General features: G+C 38.2%; 1 protein-coding gene across 5 annotated transcripts in view; it reads left to right on the forward strand.

Moving 5' to 3' along the window:
* Nucleotides 1–25,857, forward strand: part of CERS6 (ceramide synthase 6) — a 303,555-nt gene that overhangs the window by 39,558 nt on the left and 238,140 nt on the right. The window lies entirely within an intron of this gene.

A 25,857-nucleotide genomic window follows, 5' to 3' on the forward strand; every position in this document is an offset into this window, starting at 1 on the left:
TGTTTTTTAAGTAGTCTCTGGGTGAATTCGTTACCTCTTTAGGTTAAACCATCCTTGGGCAGGGGTCACGGATCCCCACCTCCGGCTCTGACATGTCAGCTCTATGTTGGTCTATATTTTATCAAAACTTGCTCCTTGTCCCCATTTCTCTTATTGGTACTTCCATTCTTCTTGTCTCAAAACAGAGCCCAGCCTGATACATTTTTCTGCTCCGTTTCTTTCCAATCTGTTTTCAAATCTTAGCCTTTTTTTGGAGTGTCTTTCAGGTTTATACTTTCTTCTCTCATAATAGATGCTACATAGCCCCAGTGTTACCATTTTATTTCTGGATTCCAGCCACAGCCTGTGAGTGGCTAATTTTGCTTCCAGCCTCCCTCAGCTCTAGTCCTTCTGACATAACAGTGGTATTTCAGTCAACAAATATTTACTGAATGCTTATTGTATGCCAGGCACTGTTGTAGGCACTGGGGATATAAAACAGGCAGTTAGCCTACCCTTTAGGAGCTCACATTCTAGAGTGAGGAGCAGACAGTGAAGTAAGTATTGTAGAGGAGGAAGACGTTTCCTCTACCCACTCTAGGTCCTTCTGGCCAGACAACGAATTAAATTCACATGGGACAGAATAACAGGTGAAAATTAAACAAAGCATTATAACATGTATACATGGGAGACACTCAGGAAAACAGAGCAACAGACCAAAAGGGCAGAGGTTCCCATCTTAAATACCACCCTCAGCTAAAGACAACGGAGGATGTTGGGGGTGGGAGGAGTCACTTATGGGAGATTACCAGAAAAGCACAGTAAACAAGAGTAAGGTTGCAGATTTAAGTCCTTGCCTTGTGCATTGATAAGAGTTTCTAGAGATAAGGTCATCCCCGCTTCTTCCTGGTTCAGAGAGGGAGATACCTTTACAGATGGAGATTACCTTTACAAATGTAAACGTGTCTTGCAAAGGGTAACTTCTACTTTTGAGAGTTTCTCTCATGTCTGCAGTTTTTGAAAGTAACCAGCCCAAAATAATCCTCTTACCAAAGAGATGTATCTTGGGGTGGCCAATTCCAATCCCCCATAGTATGTAGAGAAATACAGTCCACTCTCTGTATCCACAGATTTTGTGTTGGTGGTTGCTTGAATCTATGTATGCCGATGATTATGGAGGGCCTACTGACTGTATGTATTTATTGTACTACACCATTTTACATAAGGGACTTGAGCATCTACAGATTTTAGAACCAATACCCCACAGATATGGAGGGACGACAGTATATATGTTTGTTGGTGTTTGTGCTAAGAGGAGGAGAAAAAAGACAGGGGAGAGGGGTAGGGGTAGGGGTACAGAGTGTCAGATTGGGAAGAGATTTGCAGTTTAAAATGAGGTGGTTAGGAAGGTCTCACAGAGAAGGTGACAAAAAATTTTTTTATTGACATAAAATATGTATAACAAAATTTTACCATTTTAATCATTTTTGAGTGTACAATTCAGTAGTGTTAGTATATTCACATTGTTGTGCAATCATTATCACCATCTATCTCTAGATCTTTAGCCTCCCAAACTGAAACTCTGTCCCCATTAAACAATAACTTTCCATTTAGCCCTCCCCCCAGCTCCTGGTACCACCATTCTACTTTCTTCTATGTAAACTTGACTACTCTAGGTACCTCACATAAGTGGAATCATACAATGTTTGTACTTTCTTGTCTGGCTTATTTCACCTAGCATAATATCTTCAAGGTTCATCCATGCTGTAGCGTGTGTTAGAATTTCCTTCCTTTTTAAGGCTAAGCAATATTCTATTGTATGTGTGTAATACATTTTGTTTATCCATTCGTCTGCTGGTGGACATCTGGCTTGTTTCCACTTTTTGGCTCTTGTAAATAATGTTGCTATGAACATGGGTGTACAAATATCTCTTTGAGTCCCTCCTTTCATATATATCTTTGGGATATATACCTAGAAGTGGAATTGCTGAATCATATGGTAATTATGTATTTAATTTTTAGAGGAACTGCCATATTATCTTCCACAGTGGCTGAACCATTTTATATTTCCATAAGGTAACTTTTGAATGAAGACCTAAGGGGGTCTTCATAGCTAGAGAGGCAACATAGACTTGTACAATAAATGCTTGTCGATAGGTTGATTCTGTACTTGTTAGTGAGGTTGATTCTATACTTGTTAGTGAACATTTTATGGTAGTTTATATAGGCGATAAAATTAAGTAGGTCTCGATCACACCTGTTTCACTAGAGTGTCTAAATTAGCATTTTAAAAGCCGAAATCCAAAGGGCTGTCTTTATATTTGCTGTACCATTTTTTTTTTTAATTAGCTTGCCATCGTGGAGACCGAAGCATGCCAATTAAGCGCTTATCCAATTATTAGAGCTTCAGAGAAAAGCAGTGGATTAGGAATTCTTCATGTTAATGTTATGAGTTACTTAAAAAAAATTAACCACAATTTGCAAAGTTTTAAAGCATTTAAGATAAATACATTCATTTAAGTCTCACATCAAACACTGCAGGAACTGAATTCTACTCAATGTGAGTTTTCTGCTAGCTCATGTCAGTTCATGCTTTCTAACTATATACACTAACTTTAGATCCTAGGTATATGCCATTATTTTGTGTTACATTATAGGGCCTGGAAATGATTCAGTGGGTTGTTATGAGCAAGCCCTTCTGTATCAACATAATTAGATAATAAGCATCTTGCAGCCACTACCAAGAATAAAAAATTGTTAAAATTTTGCCACTTTAGGTTATCTTTTATCATAAAGGAAATAGGACATCACGGATAAAATTTACTTGGTCCTTCGTCTCCCGTCTCATTCCTCTCTCCCATCCTAAGGTCAACCACTATCATGAATTTAGTGCCTCTCCTTCTAGTCTATTTCTTATACTTTTGCATATTTAGGTATATAGTTATGAATTAAGTACACTATTATTTTATTACTATTTAAAAAGTTTACCTAAGTGTTACTGTAGTTATCTCCACAGAAACAGGACCAATAGGAGATCCATATATGTAAATAAAAAGATTTATTATAAGGAATTGTCACATGTAATTATGGAGATTGAGAAGTTTCAAGGTCTGCAGTTAGCAACCTGGAGACCCAGAGAGCCAATGGTGTAAGTTCCAGTCTAAGTTTGAGTCCAACGGTAGGAAAAGACCGATGTCACAGCTCAAAGACAGATGGAAAGAGAGAAAATTTACATAAACGATATAGTTATCGTATAACCTGCTTTTCTGAGGCTTCTTTTGACATGGATCTAAGTTATTTTTTTTTTTAAAGATTTTATTTTTTTCCTTTTTCTCCCCAAAGCCCCCCAGTACATAGTTGTACATTCTTCGTTGCGGGTCCTTCTAGTTGTGGCATGTGGGACGCTGCCTCAGCGTGGTCTGATGAGCAGTGCCGTGTCCACGCCCAGGATTCGAACCAACGAAACACTGGGCCGCCTGCAGCGGAGCGCGCGAACTTAACCACTCGGCCACGGGGCCAGCCCCCGATCTAAGTTATTTTTTAACTGCTACATAGTAATTCTGTTTTATGAGTATAGGATTTAATTTGTCCGTTTACTTTTTGATGAATAAATGTTTTTGTACATTTCATCAAGCATATAGTAAGAACTCTCTAGAAGGAGCAGCCCCCTTTGGCAGTAGGCTGTTATTGAAAGAGTATCGCACATTTACTGAGTACATTACGACTGAGTGAGACACATCAAGGTGTAAGAGGTAGGGCGCAAGTGTTCCAGACACTGAGGGACGCAGTAGGAGCACAAGGACCGGTTGCTGCCTTTGAAAGGCTCTGAATCCAGTTGATGAGTCAGACTCCAGGGATTCATGGGCTAGACTTCCAGGGACTCCAGGATAATTTGCTCCTACTTTTGCTACTTATGATGCCGTTAACCAACAGACTCTTTGTCTTAGTTCAAACTCCTCAAAAAAGAAGATCTAATTGGGCAAAAATATAGTAAATTTCACAAGGAATGTAATGTTTCATTTTAAAGCAGATTTGAGTCAATTAGAATGCTAACTTTCCCTACTGTAGAGTTTTAGTGGCTAAAAAATTAGGCTCATTTCTATTATTGACATCCTTCTCTTCAATTAAATATATTACTTAGGTTGTAATATATATTTTTCCCAATGGATTGATTTTGAAATAATTAATTTTGAAATAAATTCAAACTTACAGAAAAGTTCCCGAATGGAACAAAGAACTCCTTTACCCCCAGATTCCCCAATTGTCAACATTTTACTGTTTTTGCTCCATGGTGTGTGCTCTGTGTGTGTGTGTGTGTGTGTGTGTGTGAGTGATCATTAGTCTTTTTCTTAACCTTTTGAGAACAAGCTGCTGACATGATGTCCCGTCCCCTCTAAGCACTTCAGTATCTGTCTCCTCCAAACAGGGATGTTCTTCTATATAACCAGTACACAACACTCCAAATCAGGAAGCAAGCTTTTGTGCTACACCACCATTCACTTCACAATGTAACATTATAAACTCAACAATGGCTCTTTTCCCTTTCTGGTTCAAGATCCTGTCCAGGAATATGTACTACATTTACTTTTCATGTCTCTTTAGGCTCCTTCAGTTTGGAAAATTTCCTCAGTCTTTCTCTATCTTTTGTATCCTTGACAGCTTTAAAGAGTACAAGCCTTTAATACTGTAGGATGTAGGATCTTTCTGATATTTCCTCCTGACTAGGCTCAGTTAATGCATTCTGTGCAGAATGCCACAAAAATGATGGTGTATTCCTCCCAGGGCATCATAATGGAGTCACAAGATGCTGCTTTGTCCTACCACTCGTGATATTAACCTTAATCACATGGTCATGTTGGTGTATGCCAGGTTTATTCATATTAAATTTACTATTTTCTTCTTTGTAATTGATTAGTATTTTAAGGGAAGATTTCCCCAAATGTTGCTAACATTTTGCCCCTCACCACCCACCAGCATCCATTGACAATTCCCACCTGAATCAACCACATCTTTATGACAGTTGCTGAATGGTGCTTCCTATTTCCATCAATCTTTTTGCATTTATTAGCTGGCATTCTGCTATAAGAAAGATCCCCACCCACCCACCCACCCCAGCCATTCCTTCCTTCCTTCCATCCTTCTTTCCTTCTCTGGGAGGGTTCTTTCAGGTTCGTAGCTATTGGATATTTTAAGTTTGATATTCTTGATACCGTACCTTAAGTACTCTAGAGAATACGTACTAGGTAATTTAACACACATGTAACAAGTGGCCTGACATAGAGCTCGTGCCATCTATTCTTAGACAGTTGCCTATTTAAAAGCCTGAAGGCACTTGGTTTTGGTTTCTTATTTGCTCTCATCTGTCTTCTATGATTGACCCTGATCTACTGTGTTCTAAGTGTACGGTAGAAAAGAAAGATGCCTCCTGCCTGGGAAAACACCGAGCTGATAAATCTTTTCTCACTAACTGCTGGCCATAGTTTGGAAAACATCAATTTACAATAGGATTGTGACTTCAGTGTTAAAATAAATTCATAATTTCAGGGCAGTTAGTATGATATCTGCAAGAAATCAGCAAAATCTATGTAAAATAGCAAAGCCTTCTGAGTTGAAACAATTGAGTTGTGCTAAGTTAAAATTGACAAATGATGCATAAAAGTTCGGTTTTCTTGCATCCTCAAGCCAGCATGTTCTTTCAAATCAAATTCATTTTCTCCCTGGATAAGGCTTGAAGGAACACTTCCAACTCTGCCTCCAAGTCACCCCTTTCCTTTTAAGCTTCTGTCCTTCTTTAAGCACCATCCTTTCTGTACCCTTTCTGTAGATACCTTAGTGTCTCAAATCAGGTTACTATCAAGTGTTTTTAGATTTAGGGGCCATTTTGGTCCTTTAGGTAACTTTATATGTCTCTTACCTATCTTGGGTTGATTTCGGAGTTCACTTTTTAGGTGGTAATTTTAATGGTAATCCCTCTTTATTGCTATTAGTGCTTTGCAGACGTACTGGCTACAAAAGAATTCAGACTGACTCACTCTTGGTAGAGTCTTTCTTCATCCTCCAGGACTGATTCTCTACCCTCACCTGGCTTCTGAAAGTGCCTCTGCTGACTTGACCAAATGCTCTCTTTTACTGAACATAAAGTCAACATTTTTAAACAGTTTCACCACAAATGATATTTCTTAAATTACTTCTTATAAAATGACAACAATAAAACACATGGAGAGCAACAAACAGTTTCTCTCTTTTTATTGTAAAATCACCTAAGCTAAAAATCACCTTTAATTCTATCCCATTAGGACAATTTATTTCATTCTTGAACACATTCATGTATTTACAGCACTTATTTTCCACTTATATTTTCATATATTTATTCCAGTCTCCATATTGGAAAATAATGGGTCTATGAACCAGATAACATTTAGAACAGTGATGACCAGACCAGTGTTCTGGTCCTGCTTCCATCATTAAGTAACTCTGATTCTGGGAGAAGTACATGCTCTGGGCCTTAGGGTCTTCATGTTGGATTAAGTAATCTCAACATCTGGCTTTTATGGCCTAATTATATTTTGAATGTTGGAGGAGACTGTAGTAACAGATGATGAATTTCATATTTGTAGAGTACTCAGCTGTACTGATACAGTGTAGTGTAAAGACTGTTTTGAGGGCAGACCAAAGGCTTTCCTTCCAAGGACAACTGCGTTTAATAGATTTGTATGGTTTTAGTTTCCATACTGTTTATCTCTATTTCCTCCTGTGTTAAAAAAAGGGTAACAATAGCACCATACCCCTAAAATATAATCGCACGAAAAATTAAGAAAAGGATCTTATCTTAAATATGTAAGTAGAGTACTTGATATTTTACAATAATTGGTAGAAACAGCAATTATTTCTATAGGAAAAAATATGCATATTGGTAGATAGAAAAAAAGACATTAGCTTCACCTAATCACAGATTTATCCCTCAGCAGATTTAAGTAATTTATGTAAACATTTCCTCTTATTTTACTGTGTATCAAATGCAGATGGAGAAATTTTTTCTATTCAAAATGGATGGGATTCTTGCACAGTGAATTTACTGAAGACAAAGCCTAGAGTCTGATACTATGTGTTCAAAGAAGCATTCTTTTTAGTCCTTCTCAGGAATTCTTAAGTGGTTTAGACAGCAGTTTTCATGCCATATATTTAAATTAAGAGAACACAGAGGCTCCTTAAAGGCTAAATTGCTGGCACCCAACATGAAGAAAATGTGAAAATTGAACTTAAGCTATTGTGTGAAAATTTTTTTTTTTTTTGAAGATTTTATTTTTTTCCTTTTTCTTCCCAAAGGCCCCCGGTACATAATTGTATATTCTTAGTTGTGGGTCCTTCTAGTTGTGGCATGTGGGACGCCACCTCAGCGTGGCTTGATGAGCCACGTCTGCGCCCAGGATTCGAACCGAGGAAACACTGGGCCACCTGCAGCGGAGCACGCAAACTTAGCCACTGGGCCACGGGGCTGGTCCCTATTGTGTGAATTTTTAAAAAATAGAAATGAATGATATATAGTATATGTCTTTTAGCTAGCTTGACAGTTTTGGGGGAATAGTAGTAAGATCTTTCTTCTTTAAATTATTTTATTTTTTCAATGTAATACGTACGTGTGGCTAAAAAATTATCATACAGAGAGCTTACTTATAATAAAAAGCAATATTTTCCAGGTTTTTTTGAAGTTTTTAAACATATATAAAAATTGAAAGAATAGTATAATAAGCATCTATTCCCTTCACATATATTCAAGTTAATATCTAATTAACTTTTTGTTACATTTGCTTTCTCTCTCTCTGTATATATGTAGTGTATATATATAACACGTGTGTATGTGTACATATATGTGTTGTATATGTTTTTCTTGAATCTTTGTTTTCTTAATCTTTGTTTTCTTAATCTTAAAAATAACTTATAACTTATAGATATCATGATATTTAACCCCTAAATACTTCAACGTGTATCTCCTAAGAATAAAAACATTCTCCTCCTTCATAATCGTGATACTAGATCACAGACAAAATTAATAATCCTATAATATCATCTAATAACCAGTCCATATTAAAATTTTCCAAATTGTCTCCAAAAAGCCTTTAAGCTTTTTATTTATTATTTTTTTTAAACCTGGATCCCATCAAAATTCCCACAATGGTGATGAGAGAAGCAACCACTTTAAATTCTTTCAACTGTTTCTTCTGGAATTTACCTCCAAATCACTAAATAATATGCTTATAGAGGTACTTCTTAAATAATCAAGTGATACCTAATACGTTGACATTCTGCTCTAATAGCCGAGGATTTAACTTTTTTATGATTTCCCAACAGTCTCTTCCCCCAGCCTACCTATGTCGTTTTTATCACTATTTGTAGTTAAATCAATACTCAGTGTTTATATTATCATCCATCTGTAAGTATTGTTCTATAAAACCAAGAATTATGATACCATTTCCTTTCTTGTTTAGCTTTTTTCCTTATTCCTGGAGTCTATGATTTTTAAATTTATAGTGCTTGCTTTTTCTACCATCAGTATAGCCAACCTTTATTAAGGGCTTCAAGTGCCAGGTAATTTCTAAGTGTTTTACATGCATTGACTAATTTAATCCTCACAACAATCTGTGATATGGGGATTATTACAGGTGAGGAGCTGAGGAATAGAGATAAGCTAAGTGGATTGTCCAAGGTCGTACGTATAATTGCTAAGTGATGGAGCAGGGATTTGAAGGGAGGCCAGCTGGATAGAGGCCATGCTCTTAATCACTTTTCTATTCTCTCTCTCCACATATTCAAACAGAATATTCAGTTTCTCAAATCTCCTTTATTCTTCCTGCTTCCCTCCATCCTCCTTTCTAGTCCAGATTAATTGATTTTCTAGATCTGCTACACAGCTGTCTTCTTTTAGGTATTTTTTTTAGATATTAATTGTTGTCTTCGTTTGTCTCCTGGTTGGATCCACTGTTTCCTTGATCCTGTCCCTTCCTCTTTTCGTGGTTTACATCTGCATTTTGCTAGAGCACGTCAGTAAATAACTTCCTACAACAAGATGTTTAAAAAAGTACATCTTCTGGATCCTTGTATTTCCTCCTTTTATTTGCTTTTCTTATCTATCTGTCGTCTCCCTTTAAATTGATAGTTTGTCTAATTGGAAAATTCTGGGCTAAAAATCTTTTTCTTTTGAAATTTTGAAGGCATTGCTCTGTTTTCTTTTCGCTTCCAGTGTGGGTGATGAGAATTCTTCTACCAGTCTCATTCTCTCTCCTTTGTATGTCTTATTGGTGTTCTGAAGTTTCACAGTGTTGGACAAGACTTGGTTTTGTTTTGTTTTGTTTTTTTTAAAGATTTTATTTTTTTCCTTTTTCTCCCCAAAGCCTCCCGGTACGTAGTTGTATATTCTTCATTGTGGGTCCTTCTAGTTGTGGCATGTGGGACGCTGCCTCAGCGTGGTTTGACGAGCAGTGCTGTGTCCGCGCCCAGGATTCGAACCAACGAAACACTGGGCTGCCTGCAGTGGAGAGCGCAAACTTAACCACTCGGCCACGGGGCCAGCCCCTTGGTTTTGTTTTCCATCATGCTGAGCATCTGTGGGCTGTGTCAGTCTGAGGACTTACAACCTTTAGCTCTGGGCAACATCTGGTGTTGTTTCTTTGAAAGTGTCTTCTTTTCATAGTCCTTGTTCTTTTCTTCTGGAAATAAAACTCTTTCCAGTTTACTGGAGTTTCTTAATTAATTCTCAGTGTTTATTTCATACTTAAGAGGGTTTTTTTTATTGGAATATAATTTATATATAGTAAAATATATCATTTTATTGTACAGTTCCGTAAGTTTTGACAAATGCGCATAGTGCTATAACCACTATCACAATCAAGATTTGGGTCCACATTAGGCAAAAGGTGGAAGCAACCCGTGTGTCGCTTGGTGGGTGATTAGATAAACAAAATATAGGATATATCTACATATATCTCATACAATGGAATTTTATTAAGCCGTAAAAAGAAAGGAAATTCTGACACGTTACAACATGGATAAAACTCGAGGACATTTTGCTAAGCGAAATAAGCCAATCATAAAAGGACAAATACTATATGATTCCATTTATCTGAGGTCCCTAAAGCAGTCAAATTTATAGAGATAGAAAATAGGATAGTGGTTACCAGGGCAAAGGGAGGATGAGGAGTTATTGTTTAATAGGTAGAATTTCAATTTTGCAAGATGAAAAGAGTTTTGGAGATGGGTGGTGGTGACTGTCTTAACAGTGTGAATGGACTTAATGCTACAGAACTGTACGTTTAAAACTGGTTAAGATGCTAAAATTTTTGTTGTGTGTATTTTACTGAAGTTAAAAAAAAATGAGATAGGACAATCTCATCACCCCCACCCCGCAGTTGCTTCTCTCTCATAATTCTAAAATGACTTCATCTTTTTCGTCTACATTCTGGAATATATCCATGACTTTTTTTCCAGACCTATTAGTTTCTTGTAAAATTTCAGCAATTGTAACCATATGCTAAATTTCAAAGTGTTTTCATATTTTCTGATTGTTCCTTTTTTAAAGAACCTTGATCATATATCATGGATACAGTATCTTCTTGAATTTCTATGAGAGTATTCATTAAAAGATTTTTTTACAGTTCTCTTTTATTTTCTTCTGCTTCTTCTGGGAGGTCAATTTGTTACTGTTGGTTTATATTTTTCTCTCATTTTTATTTTGCAGTCTTTCCTCAAATGTTTAGTTCTCTTTGGTTGTCCCACATATTTGAGATTGGCACAATAAAAAGTTAATTGTCAGCTGTGTGTACAAGAATGCAGTCTGCTGACTTTTTCAAAAATAAACTTTTTATATTAGAAGAGTTTTAGATTTACAGAAAAAGTGTGAAGATAGTACAGATATTTCTACTATGTCCCAACTACTGTTTCCCCTATTGCTAATGTCTAACATTAATGTGGTACATTTGTTACAATTAATGAGGGGATATTGATACATTATTATTAACTAAAGTCCATACTTTATTCAGAATTCCTTAGCTTTTTTTGTCTAATGTCATTTTTCTTTTCCAAGATCCCATTCAAGATGCCATATTACGTTTAGGTGTCATGTTTCCTTAGGCTCCTCTTGGCTGTGACAATTTATGACTTTTCTTGTTTTTGATGAGACAGGTTTGAGGAATGTGGTGGTGAATTTAAAACCTTCAATTAGGGTTTGTCTGATTTCTCATGATTAGACTGGCCTTGTGGGTTTTGGGGAGGAAAACCACAGAGACAAAGTGCCATTCTCATCCCATTGTATCAACAGGTTGTACCACTGTTGAGGTTCACCTTGGTCACCTGGCTGAAGGAGTGTCAGCAGGGTTTCTCTGCTGTAAAGTTGGTCCCCCTTTTCATACTGTTCTCTTTGGGAAGAAGTCACTATATGCATCCACACTTAAGGAATGGGGAGGATCTATTGACAGTTAATTCCCCAAATGCTACAATTTCTTCTTAGAGGATGCTTCAGGTTTTTTTCTGGAAGGAGACACCAAGTTTTGGTCATTTTCTGGGCGTTCTGCTTACAAGGGTTGGATGGGAAAGGAACTTCTGTTCTGCATACAGAGCTTCACGTAGTGCTCGATGTCTAATCTCCCTCTACAGCACCTGTCTTTGCTAAGTCCCGAGAATGAACTTCTCTGGGGCTGATCAGCTCTTGTCTACCCTACTGCCATCTCCCTGGGAATACTCCAGGCTATGGTTTCCTTTGCTTGCCTCCAATGAGTAGCTCTCTTAATCTGTCTTACAGAAATTTGTTGTTGAAAATTTTTGCTCATAGTTCCTCCTCCCTTATCTCAATTGTTTTTTTTGTTGGTTCTATACACACCATTTTCATTCCTTTCCTATCATTTTAATGGGGTCATGGATGTCAGAAGACATGAAAATAAGAGATCAACCCACCATTTTGAAAATGAAGTCTTTTTTGAAAGTTGTGATTTTAAAACATAAGGTAGTATAATTACTACCTTTCAATATTTGTAATTTATTCTAGGAATAATAAAAATATAACATTATAATAGTTTCCTGCCAGTGGTGTAAAAATATCATTCTGATCCTCTAGATTGAAATGTGAAAAAATAAGATAGAAAGTGTTATGGAAATTGAAACTAGCCTAGTCTGTGTTGTTGGTTTTAAATTGTCTGATAGGTTGTGTGTTGTCAGGAAAAAGGAAATTTTGGAAAGGGTTTGAGAAGAGGACGAATAAGGCTGAATGGAACAATTGCATTGAGGAAGAGTTTTCCAAGTCTAAACTGGCATAGATGGAAGGAAAGGAATAAGAGAAGTATGAAGTTAAACGATTGCTGGTGGGATATAAAAATATCTACTATCTAGTCTTGTGAACTTTAATAAAGTAAGATTTTTTTGTATTTTTAAAAACTATTTATTTTGGATAATTTTAGATATACTGAAAGGTTACGCTAATAGGGTACCCTTCACGTACCTTCCCCCTTAACATTTTGCATATTCATAGTGCATTTATCAAAACTAAGAAATTAACATTGCTATAATACTATGCACTAAACTACAGACTGTACTTGTAATTCATCAGTGTTTCCACTGATGTCCTTTTTCTATTCTAGGATCCAATCTAGGGTATCACATTGTGTGATTAATTTATCTTTAAGTCAGAAAAATTTTTATTTGAGCCACATGCCTGTCAGTGAGCAATATATAGCATACATATGTTTATATTCCTGAGTTCTGTCCCTTTCAAATGCTCTTTTATGTAAATAAATTATAATTGCTCTGTATTTATAACTCACTGATTCTGAATGTAAGCTTTGGGTGGGCATTCTCAAAATGAGTTTTGTAACATTGAGGAGAAATACTTCAACCTTATCTTAAAAATTCTGATTCAGGAATTGTTTTAGTTTTAACTTTTAAAAGAATACATTTTATTTATGGTATTGTGGGTGGGACATGGACATGTATATGGTGGTGCTCTGTCAGTGTATAATGCTTCAGGGCGTTCTCATTTGTGAAAAGTAGGACTTGGTAACTAAATTAAGCAAGAGGTGGAACAACCTATTTAAAGGCTCCATGAGAGTCAGGAATTCTGAGTTCTAGTCCCAGATCTGCCATTTATTGTTGGATGCTAATATGTAAAGTTGAGGAAAGTCAGAGTTGTATTAGACAACTCTGTGCTGGAACTCACAGATGGTGTAGTCTCTGCCTTAGTCCTGTGTTTAAATCTTTTCACAATGCCTGTGACCAGATATGTTTTGGTCGAACGCTTCTAATGATGAGTGTTCTGGTTATCTAGTTATCTCTTGCTATATAATGACCCACTTCAAAACTTAGTGTCTTAAAACAACAATTTATCATTATTTCTTATGGTCCTGGGCTTGATTGGCTCAGCTGGGTTGTTCTTGGTTGGAGTCCTCATGCAGTTGGAGTCAGTGGAAGGCCCAGGCTGGAGATATGTGAAGGCTCCTTGAAGTCACACATCTGACTCCTGGGCTGGGAGAGCTGGAACAGCTGTGGGCATTTGGGACAACTCTCCTTGAGATCTCCAAATGGCTAGCAAGGGCATTCTCAGGATAGGTAAGTTTCTCACCTGGTAGTAGACTTCCCCCCAGGGCTACTGTATAGGAAGTGGGAGCTACCTGTCTTTTAAGCCTTGGGTCCAGAAACTGGTACACTATCACTTCTGATGTATCCCATTGATCAAAGCAGTCTCAGAATCTCCCAGATCCAAGCAGAGGGAACATAGACCCCCATCTCTTGAAGGGAGGAGAATCCGAGAATTCGTGACCGTCTTTAATCCTCCCACCACAATGGGAAATTCATTATCTCCTGAGGAGCCCATTGCATTTATAGAGCTCAAGATGTTTAGGTGAGATGACATCTGCTCTCATACGGAATCCATATCCTGATGAAAGTTATAAGGTAAATTAGGCCCAGAGTGCTCCAGAATTCTTTGCTCTATTAAATTACTTGGTACTCTCCCTTAGAAGCCCATTTCTTAATACACACACACACCCCCTCCCCAGTTGCCTTGGTGATACTGTTGATTCCTTAAATTGTAACACTCGGAATTCAAATCAGGTAAAGTGTAGCCCTTACCTATAAACAACTAAAGTCAAGTATAAAGTGAAGTGCATAAAGTGACCTGTAAGTGCTATGATCAGTAAAGTGGGGTTCATAGGATGAGGGGCAGTATTGCTAGACAGGAGGAGTTAGGAAGAGTTTCAGACAGAAGTAAAGCTTTTAGCTGAGTTTTAAAAGATAATGATAAGAAAAATAAAAATAATAATAGTATACAACATTTATTGAGCATTATGTGTTAACACTACTCTAAAAATTTTATGTATATTAACTCATTTAATGCTGACAATGGCCCTAGGAGGTGGGCATTATATTATCCTCATTTTACAGTGGAGAAAAACTGAAGAACTGAGAGGGTAAGTCACTTCCCTGAGGCCACACAGCTGGTACGTGGCAGGGATTCAGTCCCAGGCATTCTAGCTGCAAGAAAGTAGAAGATGGGGATGGTGGGCTCTCCAGAAGAGGGTTAATGTTCCCACAGCTGGGGCGCAGTGTGAGGGCTCTAGAGACTGGTTCTGGCTGCCAGATCTTCCAGCTTCCTCCCTAATCTACCCTCATCCCATGCTAAGAGAATTTAGGGCAGCTTCTATTCCTTTAAAAATGCTGCTTTAACTACCAGGAATGTCTTTTTACTTTCCTTTCATGCTTTTTATACTTCTTTTCTTAAGACTCTGTTTAAGGCCTTTTTGTTAATGAGATAATTCTGAAGACTCCAGTTTATGTTGATCAGTCTTTTTCCTCCCTCCCTTTTCCTTTCGTTTCTTCCACTGAACACATCATTATTGTGTGCCTACCATGTTCCAGCTCTGGGCACTCTGAATATGAGGAAGAGCAGAAAACACACTAGACCATCCAATCATTGAACAAAAAAGGGAAAACTTACAGTGGTCCAAAGTATTATGAAGGAGCAACATGAGTGAGGAAGGTTCATGATCAAGAGTTTTATGATCTTTATTACTCTGGGGTATTTGAAATTTGTTTGCATTTTATCAGTCCTGAACACACATATTTGTGTGTGCACTCATCACATTCGCACACTTGAATGCATACAGCCACACATGCTCATTACTGCCTTTTAAATTTATTTCCACCAATACTAGAATGCTTAGTATTTTGTGGGTTGTTTATACAATGGAATACCAAACAGCAATGAAAATGAATTTACTCTAGTGCACACCACATGGATAAATGTCGCAAAAATATATGGTTTCATATGTTTTCTCATGGTGTCTTCAAGCATCAGTAGGCAGTTTCAATATACAGTGGGTTCTATAATTTCAGATACCACAATTATTGATATCTAGAGAGTCAGCCCCACCTTAAAGCTTCTGAAATTCCTAGCTGCCCTTTGTGGTGAGGGCTCCAGTGTTTTGGCCAGATGGCTGCACTCAAGACTTGTCCAGAGGGAAACCCATGGCTGGGCCATCCAAGGGACCAATAGCAGCAACCTGCTCACCCAACTGGGATGGCACTGGGGAGCGTTAGGGATAAAGGTCTGTGGTGAGTCATGTAATGTGGGGCCAGAGGTCACTAGAGCCAATTGCTGAGGTCTTTGTGTTTGAACTCCCAGGTCTGGGTATTTTTAGAGAAGGCAAATTCTGCTGCTGTGGGGATTCCCAAATTGGCAAAGGGCCAGCAGAGAGGGGCAGCAGGAATCTGAGGCAATGGAACACTGGGTCAACAAGGGCGAGTCCCTGGTGAGGTGCCCGGCTCACTTGGCTTGCTGTCCCTGGACCGGTCTCCATGTTCCTGGCTGTTGTTTCTGATGCTGCTGCTGTTGAGCAGAGTATATTGTTGGAGATACTTGCTCATCCACTCTTTGCACTTACCTACCGCAAGATCACCTCCTCCCTTTCTTGGGTGGTTGAGGACTTGCTCTTCTCAAACGTCTACATTTGTTGCTACTTCCTTCCGTAGACAGTGGCTTCCCAATTCTCTTCTTTCTTTTGGGAAGAAATGACTGTAGGATACCACTGGGAAACAGTGGAACTAAAATATATTTATGTATTCCTGGCTTTGTTTTTCCCCATTTGTAAGCTTTTCAACGGATGATTTCCGAAAATGTTGAGTAAAAACTTGAAAACTGTCTTCTTTCTATAACCTTGAAGTTTTCAGTTTATAGATGGTGCTTTCGTGGAACAACATCTCTTATCTCTTATTGTTGCTTCTGTTCTTGATGTCTGGAATGTTGTTTTGAGTTTTTAGAGTCACTTAAAATTAATACACTATGTTACTTCTATAATTAAAAGATTAGGGACTTCAGAGCATGCTTTCACATTGATAGGAAAAAACCCCAAATTCATGGCAAAAGTTGAAAACCATATTTCTACGGGGGAAATACTCATTGTGTGCAGCATGCAAAGCTTTTATAGCTCTCTAGACAGACTTTGCTTCCTGTTGCTGCATCAACAGAAAGAGCTCTGGGCTTAATAGCCTCATCCCTTAGCCTTATCCCTTTTAATAAGCCATAATTTAGCCATTCCTCCTGAAACTTCTTTACTGCAGAACAGGTAATAAATTTTTTCCAGCCTTGCCAGTGAGATGATGTATGTTTTTCACCTTTCCGTACTTATTTTTTTCTGACTCAATAATTAAGAGTGTTATTTGGCACTGTGTCAGCTTGAGACATTTTCTTGGAATGTGGGCTCCGTGAGAAGCTGATCAGATTGTTCTTACTTAAAGGGCTTGTTGCCCCAAAGACTTGGATGAAAGCGGAATCCTGAGAGCATTCTAAGTGGAAATCGTGTTGTATCATTTTTGCCTCGTGGGTCTGATGGTGGCTTCTGAAGAAATGTAGCTGCTGCTGTCAGCCCTCTCCAGAGCAAGAGAGGGAAGAGACAACTGCAGGATGGACTCAGAGGCAACACTTTTATGCTTGTCCTGTGTAGGCAGAAGCTTCCTGGGCTGTAATTTTGTGATCTTTTCCTTAAGAAACGCAGCATAAAACTCACTTTGGGGTTGGAATGCTGAGTTTAAATCTTACACTTACCAGTTGGTGCCACCTTGAGCAAATAAGCCTCTCAGGGCCCACCTTTTCTCATTTGGAAAATGAGGTTAATAGTACTTAATTTCTTACCGCATGATTGTTGTAAAGACATGAAGAGTCTAATGTAATGTATGCCCTGCAGGAAGTGGTTCCACTCTGCCATGGTTCCTTCCTTCCCTTCTTCTGGAGAGGATGAGCTCTGACTTCAGACACAACTTCGATGAAATTCCTCTTGAGCTAGCTACATGCTGTATAACCTTTGGCAAGGTTTTTAACCTCCCCGAGCTGCAGTTTCCAATCTATAAAATGGAGATAAATATACATACGTTTCAATGGTGTTGAGAGGGTTTTGTGAGATAATGAATGAGGGTGATCTGGCCTAGTAACTAGGTAACTTATCCACAAACCATCTTATTTTCTTAGCAACATACTTTCCCTGTTAGTCCTATTTCCTTCTCTCTCTTCTTTATCTTCCTTTGTTTCCTACTCCCTGCCTCTGTTTACCCTTTTCTCTTTGCTCTTGATGCTGTGAGACCTTGGGTGTGAGGTGGAGCTGGAACAGCAGTTGGAGTGAGAGAGGCAATATTTCAATCATAGATCATCTTGCCATCAATTTGCAGCTTTGCCTTCTCTTCCCTTCAACCCACTGCCCCCTACAAAGTGCTAGGTCTAAAATGAAGTGAAAATAATCTGTGCTTGGTACTGCATTGTTATTCTCAAGCACAATTTTAAAACTAATGGAAAAAGATAGCAACTTATACTGTTGTCATTTTCAGTTTGACCATATCCTTTGAGGAGTCTGGAAAAAATTAAAAAGTTTTTTTAAAAAGCTTTTTGACATTTTAGTTACTAGCAGCCACAGACTATCAGGCCAGTTTTTTAAACCAATTTTTGCTCCCTCTGGCCTTAAAAATTTCCCAAAGAAATGTAGCCATCCAAGTACTTCTGGAAAGGTAGATCTGGTCCCTTATACCACCTCCCTTCCTGGGGTTGTCTCTTTTCCTTTTTCCACTGCTGCCCACTGTTATGAGATACTCTTCCCCTCTGATGGGGCTTGTTTTTCCCATATTTAATTGGATCAAACTGTTTATAATAGCTCTCTCCTTTATCGATCATATGAGATTCGGGATTGGGTAAAGCAAAAGGCATGGGTGAGACACACACCCTTAAGTCTTGGGGGACTGTCACCCGGCACACACACATGTACACGTGCACACACACATGTTACATATATATTCTTTTCTGGTGGGGAAGATTGTCCCTGAGCTAACATCTGTGCCAATCTTCCTCAATTTTGTATGTGGGAGGCTGCCACAGCATGGTTTGATGAGCAGTGTGTAGGTCTGCATCTAGAGTCAGAACCTGTGAACCCTGGGTGGCTGAAGTGGAGTGTGCGAACTTAACCGCTATGCCAACGGGCTGGCCCCGTTGTAACCTTTTAACCTGAGAATATGAGATACGATTACACATTGAAGTGGCTTTGGGGAAGATTTATTTATTTATTGGGCAAGAGTTGATTGCTTGACAGGTGTACTCTTCAAAGCTACTGAAACCGATGTTATAGGGTGGAAGAGAAGAAACTGCCTCTTGGATTAGTCATACTTCCTTTTTTTAAGAAAATAGCTCCTTAGTTAAAGAGAAAAAATAGATAGTAGAAAGTGGAAATGAGTCTGTTTCTAGTAGAAATTAATTTCTTTAACTAATGAGAAGAGGAGAACCTTCTAGAATGGTTACAGAACTAGAAGGGACGCGCAAGATCATCCAGTACTTAGTTTCATGGTTGAAGAAATTGAGTCACAGTGAAGTAAATTGCTTGGGCAAGATATCAAGCCTGACTTTGCAGCACTATCGGAACCAGACCAAAGCAGACCTGAGTTCCTGTTCTGACTCTCTACGCCGCCGTGAGTGGACTCCAGTAATGAATGCGTGCCTGCCTACACATGCATGTGTGGTGGAAAAATAATTTAAACTGCTTTGTAATTGATTTCTGACATTGGAAGCTGGACAAGAGGAATATAATGAAAATTTAGTATTTTAGACATTTTCGTTGAGTAACCTTTAAAATTATTATTTCCATGAACACGAATTTATTTACTTATTTCATTAAATATTCAATTGTCTATATTTAAGCATAGTAGTAGAGCATAGTCCACAATTTAATAATTGAGAAATGACAATTATATATTTTTTTACATTTATATTTTTAATGCAGAAAAACCTAATTATATTGCTTCAGTTCATAATGTCTGTCCAAGCCCAGGATATAAATTAATAAAGTCATTTTTTATTTTCTCCTTAAATGTAGTTTTTGATAATTGAACCACGTGATCACTGTGGGGAAAAACTTTATAATGTGAAAAATTTTTTTAATTTAATGATGGTCCTGCTTCAACATCTTTCAAAGCATTAGAATTCTAATCACCAAGGGACAGGGGGTTGATGAGGAAAGTGGGGACCACTCTAAGTTCATTGCTAAACATGTTGGTAAAATAATTATTCTCCCATTTTTCTAGGGCTTCTGGTTCTCATGCTTTTGTCTCAGAGGAAAGTAATTGGACCTGTTAAAAGGACAGCTTGACAAGTAATTTTAAGAGACATACTTTGAGCATTACTAGCAGCAGAAGGAATGCAGTATTTTAGAAGTCGGGATCAGTAGGTTCCAACTTGCTTGTGAAATTGGGCTACTATTTTTAAAAGTACAAGTTGTGCCAAGAAGAGAATCTATAATGAGGTGATTTTGTTGGAGAAATTGTACTGTAGCTGACATTACTCTCTAGCTTTCAGAGATTCTATCCCTGGTGACTTTTTTGGAGAAATACCAGCTCATAGAGGTGTCTGTCTCTTGCAGTATACAATAACAAAAAAGAATAAAGAACTTAAACCCTTTTTGCTGAATAGTCTCCAAATGGAACTGGAACTTCAGTATCCAGCAAATGTTTGTATTGACAACTTAAGCGGCATCTCGAAATTTTAAACAATGGGCCAAGTCTTCTGTTTTCAGTAGTTTAGCCTCCTTCTTGCAGGTATATTTTCCAGAATATTCAAAACCACTTACATTTTCTTTGCCTAGAGGTTTGCCAGGTGGTAATGGGTTGTGGGACCTGACCCATGGGAAGAATATAGATCTAATATATCATAAAGCTCAAAAGTGGACGACCCACCGTGGAATAAAGTCATAGGATGAGAAAGAATCCTAGAGGTCACTCAGGATCTAGATGATCTAGAGATCTTTCAGCTTCTGCTTGAATGTGTCTAACATTAGGCAGCTTAATAATAGTAATAAAATTATATATACTATATAATGTTTAATGTATAATAAACAATGTTATTTTTAAGTTGGTAATAATTACAGTAGCAGCTACCATTTTTTTGATTGTGTGACTGTTCATGTGCTGTGTACATTATTTCATTTAATCCTCCAATAGCCTTATGATATAGCAACTGTGTAGCAATTAAAGGCACATATTGTGGAGCAAGATCATCTGAATGAATCTCAGCTACATATTTGTTTGCCATGTGACCTTGGGCAAGATATTGAATTGTGCTTCAGTTTCCTCGTTGGTAAAATTAGGAATGTAATAGTACCTTACTTTTAGGATTGTTTTGAGGATTAAATGAGTTAGTTTGTGTTAGGAGCTTGGAAGCATGCCTGGCCAGAGCTGTTGTAATAACTGTTCCCATTTTGGAAATGCAGAATGTAAGCTTTAAGTTGTTAGTTGGTATGTGACCTTAGCTGGAAAGAGATGGGACTCAAAGCCGGGTCTGCCCACCTAGGAAGCCCATACATGTTCTTAACTTTTAAGCATACTGCTCCTCCTTGTCGTGGCAGCCTATTTCACTTCTAAGCAATTCTTAAAGAAGTCCCATTTTATATTCAATTGAATTCTGGCTTCTTTTAGCTTTGCACTGTTGGTCTCAGATTATCAAAATATAGTACTTTGTTCTAAAAGATGAGGAAAAGAAAAAGCATAAACTTGAACTATTTCTGCCTTTCATTACCGTTAGCTAATGAGCTTAGTGCTTGATGGTTGTTCTTTGGACTCTGGAAATCTTGTGATTTGGAGAAAAGGGAGGAACACCCAGTTTGGAAGCCTCTCATATAAGCCCAAATGAACCAGAACTGGGTCTCTTATTCAGTCACTTTCTTTTCCTGGTAAAGGTCAAGCTCAGGAGGATGATTGCCAAGGTCAGGAAGATGCTTATACAGTGGATGGGAGTGGTGGCTGTGGAAGTAAAGCTGTAGCTACAGTTTTAAGGAGAATGTCGAGACCTTGAACACCTCTTGTTGTTGGCTGTTAGGGCAAAAATAACCTCAACTTCTATGGAAAGGAAGAGACACAGATGTCTTTTTTTGGTTGTTAAAGATTCTGCAAAATTTTTCCTTGAAACTGGGATTAATTTCAAAAACCCATACTAATAAACCACAGAGATTGTGGAAGTGTGAGCAATTACTACCATCTTGATTATTTATTGGAAGAAGATCTCTAACATTTTGAGGGGAAGGTGTTCTTTCTACTTCTTATTTGGCAGGTATATACCAAATAGTGTAGCCATAAATTCCTCTGAGTCTAAAGAAAAAATTAAGATGCATGTCCTTCATGCATTGAAATGGCATGTTAGTGTACAGTGGCAATATAGCAGAGGGAGTATTCTTATGAACAGTTCTGCAGTGAATGATTTTTTGTGCTTTAATAACACATAACCACGTTAAAGGACATTAAGGGATGTGTCATAATTTAGTCATTGTTGTTCATGCTGTTATCTTTCATTTATTCTCCATTGGGAATCTAATTTAGGGCCCAGATCTGAAAATTTAGCTTTATTTTTTCTTCTCTGTGCTGTAAAGCAGAGCCACTGCTACCACATAATCCAGTTGTCTCATCTTTGGTTGTTTAGACCTGCAATACAGTAAATTCCTGGAGGGTGGGGAAGAGTTCTTTGGTTCCTCTTCTTAACAATAGCTTAGGGCTCAGTGTCTTCTGAAATTGTGGTTGAACTAATTATATGCTAAGATCATCATTAAAACACTTCCTCCGAGAATATAAAAACAGCTTTGCCTATATGTGAGAAATGATTCTTGAAATCTGTGAGATTTCTGAACAGTCCACAGGGAATGCTTAAATGACTTACTGTATACTTTGTTGGAAGCCTATGTATGTGTATTTTTTATTTTTTTATTTGTTTATTTTTGTTATGTATGTGTATTTGTCTCTCTCTCTTCCTGCCTCTTGCCTCCCCCTCCTCCCATTCTCTATCTTCTCCTGCCCTTTTATGACCGACATCTTCCAGGGCTCAAATCTGGGTACCTATACCAGAGCTCTCCAAGCTGTGTGATATAATCCCTAGGTTTCAAACAATATCCCTCTGCCTAATGTTCCAACAGCTGAATCTCTAGAGTCTTTGACTACTTAGTCTCTTTGCAGCCCCATAGTTCCAGCTGTCACTAAGTACCAACATGTTGAAAAGTGATAAATTTCTCTCCCTGAAGAACTGATGTCTTTTTTTTTTTTTTGAGGAAGATTAGCCCTGAGCTAACATCTGCCACTAAGCCTTCTCTTTTTTCCCCTCCGGGGAAGACTGGCCCTGAGCCAATGTCCATGCCCATCTTCCTCTACTTTATATGTGGGGTGCCTGCCACATCATGGCTTGACAAGTGGTGCATAGGTCCATACCTGAGATCCGAACCAGCGAACCCTAGGCCCCCAAAGCGGAACATGTGAACTTAACTGCTGTGCCACCGGGCTGGCCCCTGATGTGGTGTCTTTCTAAGTCAATTTTTTTGGTTAGCAGATGGGAATGTCTTCTGAGACTGACCATTGGTATTCTCTTCTAAGACTGACTTCTCTCCCGAATGCCATTGTTCCCCATGCCCCTTCCCAACCCCGTGTTAGGATGCACAGTCAGTTCCCAACTCTGGCTGCACAGTAAAATTCCCCAGGGAGCTCTTGACAAAGTCAGTGCTCAAGTCTGGTGCCACTTGAGTTGTCAGTATGTTTTAAAATGCTCCAGGAGATTGTAATGTGAAGCAGTGCTGGGACCACTGCAGTAGATATTCAATAAATATTTGTTAACTGATCTAACAGTAATTTTATATAGATCATAAATATGAGTTAATGTTTTGGTGTTGGTTGATATTTATAGAATGCTGGCCTCGGTAGCATTTTTCAAATAGTCTTAGTGACCGTAGATCATAAATCACAGAATCTTGGCAATACTCTTCCATAGACAGAAAAATATATTGGGAGACGAGGAGAAGATTTCTTTTCAAAGGGATATTGTCTTAAAATTTTTAAAGTAAGAAATAAACATTTATGACATACTTTCAATTACATAGTATAGATACATTTTGGAAAGAATTCCAAAATCTTTTTCTCCCTGCTACAGGAATACAATTTGTTTGCCCATGTTTATGAAAGCATTAAAATACTATATCCTGTTGCCTATGGATATACAGATTTCTATTTTCTGTTGATTACTAAATCAAGTTTGACAGAATTGGTTCAAGCTTAACTCTTCTGGGAAATCAATCTGATCTGGTAGACAAAATTTAAGAATGACAAGGCTGTACAGTCATAACATTGGAAAGCAGCAGAGGAGATCTAGATAGATGATCCGAAGCTGGGATCAGGGACCAGCCTAGGTGCTAGTATAGCCTGGTAGCTGGTAATTTATAAATTAAATGTTCCAATCTAACAGTCAGTGGTGGGGCAGTGGGGAAACTGACGCCCTTCTTTTTCTCACGTTGATTTGGTTCAAAATTGGGCTGTATTTTTCTGTTCTCTAATGGAAAGAGAGAACGCCTACCCCTGGAGGCCTGATAGATTTGTCACAAGGATTTCTGGAGATAAGGAGTACAATAGTGGCTGTGAACAACTGGCAAGCACGTGGAGGAGGAGGAGGCGGAGGAGGAGATGATGATGATGATAACGGCTTCCAGGGATACTTCCAGCAAATGACTCATGGGACTTCTCAGGTGCATTTGAAATGAGGTACTTCTAGGCAGCATGTTTCTGGTTCTTCTCCCTGAGTCAGAGGTGAGATGAGATGAGATGAGATGAGGTGAGAGATGAGATGTTGTCATGTTAAACTAATAAATGGCATTAGTTAAGGCCAGAAGTTGAAAAGAATTCTTCCCTCAGCTTGGGAGCTTCCCCCTGGAAGGTTTCCAAGGTGTAGGAGCGAAGAGATCACTCATCTCTGACAGGAACAATGGGAAGATCAAATTAAAAATGGAATAGCCTTCAGAACCCTTCAGGCCCTAAGGGGCTTCACTGAGCATAATTTTCTTTGAATGGAAATAGAAGTTTTTAATTTGTTAGAAGCAATTTTTCAAAAGTAAAAAATGAGGCATATAGAAGTTGTTCTTGCCTTTCCAGCTCCTTCAACAAAAGCCAATTTTAGTAAGTGTGTTATCTCTAAGGTTCCTGTGCTGGGGAGTGACTGATCTGAGAACACTGAAGAATTTATTGTGAGAATGATGTTTTGGGGGACTTTCCCTGGTTTGGATTCTTGTCATCAAATTCAAAATTTTCCATCTATATCTTCTGACACAGTTGCATAGCATGGGTCTTGAGTACTCAAAAGGAGCCACAGACTATGGCAATTATAATCCCAGATTTTGAGAGCTGTGTAATGGGTATAGGGAGCAGAGAGCTGGCTGCCCGAGCAGGTTTTTGTGGGGTTTCCGGTACAGTGCAGCTGCTTCATTGAGGGCAAACTATGGACTATTTTGAAATTTACAAAGTTTCTTTTAAAGCAGATGTCATTTAGAACTGCATGTTTAACATTTTTTCCTCTTTGTTACTGTGTTTACTCTTCTGAGCAAACATTTCCCTGTTATTTTTTTAAAAAATAATTTATTAGTATGCTAAAAGTGTTAGTATTCGGTGGCAGTTAAGAAGTGGTTTTCCTCTCTAATGTAGGTGAAATTTTGAGTTAAGTGGGAAAACATAGTAGCAGTGAGATATCAAGAGCTTTTATGTGTTTTCTAACTACTTGAATGAATGAAACTCAATTAAGTACATCTTAATAAATATTCAAGTATTTGTTGTATACTAGGAATAACAGCTGTGTTAGTAATGCTTTTGGCTGTAAGTAACAATACTTGATTGACATTGGCTAAATGAAAAAGGGTTTGATTATCTTCCATAACGAGAAGCACAGAGGTCAGTGGTTCTAGTTTTGATGCAATAGCTTTACACAGCCAGTGGAGATCCATGCTCTTTTTACCACTCTGCTCTGCCATTCTCATTGTTTGGTTTTTGTCTTTAAGCTTGTCACCTCTTGATACCATTATGGCTGCCACTGCTCCAATCACTACCTTTTACAACAAGGAAGAAAGAGGCTGAGAGTGAAAATAAATAGTTCTTTTATCAGGGAGGAAAATTTCTCTTAGTCCTTTTCACACCCATAGTAGCCACTAGAAAAACAGAGAAAGCAGATATTTGGAGAATAAGAATCTGATTTTCATGACTGTCTGAAATGAGTCATAATTCATAAGTAGCCTTTCCAAATAAAAGAAGTGTTTTATTTGCAAGAAAGGAGGGGTGATTGCTGGGTGGGAGACCAATACTGTGTACTATTGCAGCCTGTGCCAGCCTTTCAGAGAAGAGAGTGAGCGAGCTCTGGTCATCAAGGATCTCACTACCCGATGGTGGGGAGATGACAAGTGACCAAATGAGCATAGTGATCTGTGGAATAAGAACAGAGTCAAAAAGGTGCAAATATAATACTGTTACAGGAAGATTTAGAGGGAGGTGGAGAGGTTCAAGAAAATCTGAGGGAAGATGGCATTTGAATGG

This window comes from Equus przewalskii, chromosome 17 (assembly GCF_037783145.1).
Source record: "Equus przewalskii isolate Varuska chromosome 17, EquPr2, whole genome shotgun sequence".
Taxonomy (NCBI): domain Eukaryota; kingdom Metazoa; phylum Chordata; class Mammalia; order Perissodactyla; family Equidae; genus Equus; species Equus przewalskii.